The 6,989-nt window shown below is 42.6% G+C and overlaps 1 long non-coding RNA gene across 1 annotated transcript; it reads left to right on the top strand.

The window, feature by feature from the left end:
• The first annotated feature begins 2,553 nt into the window (after positions 1-2,553).
• LOC134292990 (uncharacterized) lies at positions 2,554-4,522 on the top strand. The gene is made up of 2 exons (XR_010000061.1): positions 2,554-2,910; positions 3,565-4,522. It is a non-coding gene; the product is annotated as an uncharacterized LOC134292990 (long non-coding RNA).
• Positions 4,523-6,989: the final 2,467 nt, after the last annotated feature.

Here is a 6,989-nt window from a genome sequence, read left to right as displayed (position 1 = left end):
AGCTAGATTTATTCCAGGAGTCTGAATGTTGACAAGTAAAGGGGTTTTAAACAATTGCAAAAGTAAAATCAGGATGCACCTTTAGAGTCTTGCAAGAAACCATAAGACATTTATATTCAAAATGATTGATTTTTAGAGCTCAGTTTCAGTTTAGGAAGCGAATGCCCCAGGCAGATGAAGATAACACATTGTTTTATGTATTGTTTGCCTTCAGCTGTTCTTCTGTTTAGGAAGCAGGTTAAACCCTTGTGCTGAACTGCTGACCTGAAGGTTGTCGGTTCGAATCCATGAGATGGGTGAGCTCTTGCCTGTCAGCTCTAGCTTGTGGGGACATGAGAGAAGCCTCCCTGCAGAAAGATAACACATGCGGGCATCCCCTGAGCAACGTCTCTGTAGACGGTTAATTCTCTCACACCAGAAGTGACTTGCAGTATGTTCCCAAGTCGCTTCTGACATGATAAAAAAAGCTGTTCTTCTGAGCTGAACTCTGATAAGAAGGTGGCTTCCGAAATGGTGGACTCTCTTCTCCCCGGTTGTATAGGTTACAGCAGAAGTGGGCAACGTGAGGCAACAAGGTGCAATGATGAAGAAATGGATTCTTACTTTAATCCCAAACAGACATTAAAGATATTGTTTTTTTCTGTTTTCGTTTTGCTTTTGACAACAAATACCTTTCTAAACAAAAGACCATTTTTTCCAGGACACAGCAATATAACCATGTTCCAAGACAGTACACTATTCCCGTATTGTGTTGAGACTGTCATATGATAGCTCTATATAAAGTCCACAAATAATATTGCAGTTCAGATGTGTGGCTAGTTTAGATTTCCAGCCAAAAATCCAAAACTGAACACCTCTCAGTTGGTTGCAAACATCAATCCAGTTCAGCTGCTCCCTTTGGACTCCTGCCAGCCCTGTTTCGGCTGTGATTGTTATGTAGAAGCCTCGCACACCAGTGACTTACATGCAGGCACATTATGTTTTCAAATGTTTCAACATTTGGGAAGAAAAAATCAAGCAAACACTTGACTTCGAAAAAGCACAAATCTCTGCCTTTACTGCTGTTTTTGTTGAAGCTGGGGGACACGCTGCCATGCAGTCATATTGATTCATTTGGCTTGGTTTTACCAGAAAGACGGCATGGATTTCAAAGTTAACATTGAGCTCGTTTGTAGGCATTTCTTACAGGTCTACTGAAATATCCATGGGTAAAATCAGTGTTTGGTCTGTATCTCTGTCTCCTATTAACTTTTCACTATCATCTACCAGCAGTGGCCCTACCATTTCCTTGCTCTTCATCTTTCTTTGAATACAACCAAATAAAGCTGTTGGATTGTTTTTAGTCTTTCTAGCAAGCTTTCTTCATTACTAGACCCTACTCTTTGCAGAACTGGGGCCCTGACCCAGCAGGTGGTGCATACCATTCTGCTCAGCTGCCTGGCCTGCTGCCTGAGACTTAAAAAGGAAGGTTTTAGCTATACAATGCACAGAGGCACAAAGGAAGACCAAGAAGCTGTAGAGAGGAAGGGGTTGCTGCTCCTGCTGCTGCCGCCGCCACCACCTTGGACCTTAGGAATGTGATGCTGTTGTTAAGTGACAGGTCAATAAATGGCAAAGCAAGTGACATCCAGGACTTGATTCTGGAGGAAGATGCTAACCTGTCCTGTATTGCTGAGGCCTGGCTAGATGAGACTGGAGAGGAGGTCCATCGCTCTCATCTCTACATGCCAGTTTTTTTTTCCTGTGCAGCAGTAAGACATGGCTGAAGAGTGTGGAGTTGGAGTTGCTATGGTCCATTGTGATTATTATTACTAGTCCTGAGCCATATTGGGCATCATAGCTCATAGCTAGCACTTTGAATTTTGCCTGGAAGTAGACTGGTACCAGTGGAGCTGCACCTTTCCCTGTAGCCAGCCCTGCTTAACAATTTGGCTACAGGTCTTTGGACCAGTTGAAGTTTCCAAGCACTCTTCAAAGACAGCCCCAAGTAGAGTGAATTTCAGTAATCCGAATGAGATGTAACTAAGGCATGTATCACTGTGGCCAGATCCAGAGTCTCAAGGATCAGGCGCAGTTGGCATACACACTTTAAAAGTGCAAAGGCAGTTCTGGCTATCTGAGAAACCTGGGCCTCCAGGTTCAACACTGAGTCCAGGAGGACCTCCATACTTCAAACTTGTATCATCAGGGGGGTCTCACAAAAGTGGAAGGTTGGACATTGGCTGATAGTTGTCCATTATAGAGGAGTTCAGGGATTGCCTTTTTGATACAGGTCTCACAATTGCCTTCCCCTGACCATGTGCCTCATCTCACAGTATGCAGGTTTTCAATATGTATACCTAAAGCTGAGTAGCCAAGACAGAATAGGGATTCTGTTGGTGTACCACCCACCCTGCTGCCCAACAGTCTCCCTTCTTGAGCTTGCCAGGGTGTTCTCGGGGTTATTGGTAGAGTTGAAATACTAGTGCTAGGAAAAGTCAATTTCCATGCTGAGACTGCCCTGTCAGGAGTGGACTCCATGACTATCCTGGGTCTGTCCCACGTGGTGTTTGCTCCTACTTCTGGGCACATTGTAGAACTTGTTTTCTGCTTGGGGTGGGCTGATGATGATTGTGATGTGGAGGAACTCTCTACAGTTCTGTTGCCATGGACTGATCATTACCTGATCAGGTTTAGACTCACTGGGACTCCAAACATCCACAGCAGCCGAGAATTGATTAAGATGGTCCAACCCAGAAGGCTGATTGATCCGGATGGGTTTCTGATAGCTCTTAGGGATTTTCCTGTCACTTCAGAAGGCGATTCTGTAGAAGCTGTGGCTGGCGACTGGAATGAGGAAATGATTGAGATGGTGGAACATCATCGCCTCTGAGTGTCCCTTCTTATAGCCTCCTGGGCTTCCAGGGATAGGTGGGTGTGAAGTGGATGAGATGAAACTAGAACAGATTGGTGGAAGATTCGCAGTGAATCTGACTAAACATGGGCTAGAACCTATTTGAAAACCTACTCTGGAGTAATGGGGGCTACAAAGAAATAATCACTGCCCTTCCTGTCTTGTCAAAAAGACCAGGTGGGGTGGACTTTCATAAAGGAGACAGCCATGTATTAAAAAGGCTGCTCCTGAGCCCTCTGTGATGGACAACTATTGCCCAACTTTCTTCTTTTGGACAAGATATTGGAGTGCGTGGTGGCCTCCCAATTCCAAAGGTTTCTGGATTCAACGGATTATCTAGCTCCATTTCAATCTGGTTTCAGACTTAGTTATGGAACAGAGACAGCTTTGGTTGCCTTGATGGGTGACCTACACAACTCAATTTGTGATCTTCTCATACTGGGACAGGAATTTTTTTACCCTTTACTCATGCTTTAACACTCTGCGCTCCTCAGACACCAGCTAGAGATGGATTTCTATCCACCGGGAACAGAATTTAAGGGAGCTGTGTTGGAAGATGGAATCACTATTTTGTCAGGGGTGTTTGAATTGTGTGTTCCTCCATGGCAGGAAGTTAGACTGGATGGCCCTCGCAATCTCTTCCAACTCCATGATTTTATTTCTTTTGACAGAGGCTGTACCAACAGTGGAATAATTTGGTTGGATTCAATCATAGCGGTGGTGGAGGTAGTGTTTTAATAGCATTTGCATTTCACATTCTCTAACTATGGACCTTATCCCATGGATTGAGGACTCCGTTTCCATGTGCTTTGTAAATGAACTTCCATGGAGGCCATCACATGACATAAGAGCATTTCCAGTGGGACTCAGTTTCTGCAGCGCAACAGGACCCAGAGGAAAACAAGGGAAAGATGGTTGGCCATCCCAGAAGACGGACCTTGATGGGACAGAACGGAGTAAGATGGCTTCCCCCCCTGCTCCCCTGTTTCAGGATGAGGTCCTGTGTCAACCAGTGGAAAATTTTGTGTAAGGCAAACATGCATATTTTTTGAGGATAATGTTATTCCTAAGGTTATTTTCCTTTTTGCAAACATCAGAGAAATGGCATTTTGCCAATAAATAAATCTGCCAACTAGATTTTCTGTCCTAAGGGCCGTCCTACTAGAAAAACTTCCAGAAAATGCTTCCTCTCCTTTGTTTCTCTACACAAATGGGCGTGCTTACTGAGATTCTCTACTTTCAGTTCTAGAAATCTAAGGGAAGACATTTGGGGCCACTTCAAATTGTCTGGTAATTGCTTGAGAACAAACTCGCATACAGAAACTAACATGGAATGAATTCTCTATAACCCAGACCCTTCCATATCCAGTGACATGTAATTACTTAAGAAGGGCAGTGTAGGATTGTTAAAATAATGACTCCCCTCCCCACTTTTTCAGAACTCTGAACAATGATGATGCTAAAGCAGTTATTAGCAAACATTCCTAGGCCTTTTCCTATAATTGCTTATGAAGTGCTAGGAACAGTAGTACAAGATGTGATTATGTATTTTTAAGTATTGAAGAGTGCATCCTTCCTGTAATAAAGCCGTATCTGTCCTCTGAACAAATAAAATGTGTTGAACTGTAAATGTTTGATGTTTTTAGCAAAAAGGTAAAGATAACCCTTCCACATGTTTCTGCCCTCACTGCTGTTTTGCCTTTAGCTGCCTTCTCCCAATGGGAAGTCATTACTGCACACACCTGCCTAGTATTCACCTGAGTTTTTAGAGATCCATATGTGTAACTTATGACTGGTAATGATGAGACAGGCAGCCTACTTTTTGATGTGTGCTTCAAAGTAATTTTGATTAGGGCTGTCATTTGAACCAAGGATGCAAAACTATATACGTACTTGAAACAACACCAAAAATTTAATAACAAACATTATGAATATCTACAGTTATTAACAATTTATTTATGTAACACTCATTATGTTCATGGCAATTTACAAAAGAACAGGTATGGCAGGTCTCCATCTCATGGAGATTACCATCTTAAACAGAGACAAGAAATCAGCAGGGGACAAGACAGGCATTGGCAAACAGGGGAGGGATGCAATAAAACTTCATACCATCGTATCTTATCAGAGAGATATTTCCATAAATGTGTGTCTAGTTTTACGAGCAATGTCCTTGTAGTCATGTTGAAATGGATTGCATCCAATGAGCCCACATGGAAGTGGCAAAATTTCTGAGCCTTGTTCAGAATCTAGAACTCATGCAGTTGGTCCTGAGTCCAATAATATAGAAATAAGTTCCATTGATTTTAGTGGAAAGGCAGGCTTACAGGCGCAGAGGCCAGAGGCCAGGGAGCAGGAAGGGAGGACCATGTCACTTGTTGCCAATGATGTGCCTACAGACACATAATACACTATAATATAGTATCCATGCAGCGCTCACAATAGAAGAAACACTAGTTAGAGTATGGTGATGTACTGGGGGAAATGAAAACCAGCATAAAGGCAGTTGGATTGTTCTGCAATCAGTCTAGTTGACAGAAAAGAGAAGTGTGTATCATCTGGAACAATGATATGATGACTCTATTCAGGAGTGCATTGATCTGAACATTGTTTGAGTGGTATTCCTTCCTGAGCAGAAATACGCGAAAGCTTAAAATCATGTACTTCAGCAAACAATGGTATATTTCCCCTTCTAACATCAAAATCTATTTATTTAAAGCAGTTCAATCTGCAATTAAAATTACACTGAGGATCTATTTTAAACCTGTATAAGCCACATCAACTTCTAAGTACCAGATGATTATCCTATACATCAGTAGTTCTCAACCTGTGGGTCCCCAGATGTTTGGCCTTCAACTCCCAGAAATCCTAACAGCTGGTAAACTGGCTGGGATTTCTGGAAGGTGTAGGGCAAAACACCTGGGGACCCACAGGTTGAAAACCACTGCTATACATGTTGCTTAGAAAAAAGTTCTATTGAAATCAAGTGACTTAGCTTCTGAGAAATGAGTTTAGAATTGAAATTTAAGTCAATTGGCTTAAATTCTACCATTTCAACTCAAATGAATTTAAGCCTCGTGCAACTATTTAGCATTCTCTGTCCATTGTACCTGAGTAAAACTTCTTTGATGTGGAATGAAAGTAGCACATTCCAATAGGATGTCCTTGCTATAAAAGTAGTAGAAATATAATGGTTTTTACATCTTTAGTGATGCCATGATCTGGAAAATACAACAGACACGGCTTTTGGTGTTATAAATGCAATGTGAGCAAGTGGGTCAGTGGCATTGTGCACTCCTTTTACTTCTCCCCTCTAAGCCATGTGCTGCATTGTGGTTCTTTCCCTTCACAAAGGTTTACTGTGCTAGAACATGTTTTGGCATGAATTGGATATTTCCTCCTCCTAGGTTCTACCTAGAGCAGTGGTTTTCAACCTGTGGGTCCCCAGGTGTTTTGGCCTACAACTCCCAGAAATCCCAGCCAGTTTACCAGCTGTTAGGATTTCTGGGAATTGAAGGCTAAAACATCTGGGGACCCACAGGTTGAGAATCACTGACCTAAAGTCTGCAGCAAGGAAACAGCCTGGCTAGTAGGATATTCATCCATAAGTGCAAGATATGGACCGGTATGCAGGTGTGTGTCTGGAGCAGCTTGGGCCCCTTTATTTCTGGAATGGCCTGTGAGAGTGTCTCATGTGCCCACTGCAGCTCGTGAGTGTAGGTGGAGATCACCAGAAGTAGCCTCAAGGGTTAGTAGAAGGGAAGCAAATCCATATTTCTGTTGGATTGGGGGAAGGGGCTGGGATCAATAAACAATAGGACAATCCTTCACTGCTGGCTATAGCTAGGTACTGCAGAAGAAAAAGGCAAAGGACACATTCCAGACTTCCAGAGACTTCAAAATAGTTGCTGTTTATTACAACCACAAAACATACTTTGCTTTTGTAAGTATCTCCATAAGAAACAAATGGAAATCAGTTCCAGAAGTTTGATCTCTATATATTATATATGTGTGTGTATGTTTTGTCATGTCAGTGGAAGGAGAGCAAGAGGGGACCTATTCTGTTCTCCAAATTTCAAGGGCAGCAAATGAGAAG

Source organism: Anolis carolinensis, chromosome 1 (genome assembly GCF_035594765.1).
Source record: "Anolis carolinensis isolate JA03-04 chromosome 1, rAnoCar3.1.pri, whole genome shotgun sequence".
In the NCBI taxonomy this organism is placed as follows: Eukaryota; Metazoa; Chordata; class Lepidosauria; order Squamata; family Dactyloidae; genus Anolis; species Anolis carolinensis.
Note: the sequence above shows the minus strand (reverse complement) of the source record. Positions and strands in the feature narration are given on the sequence as shown.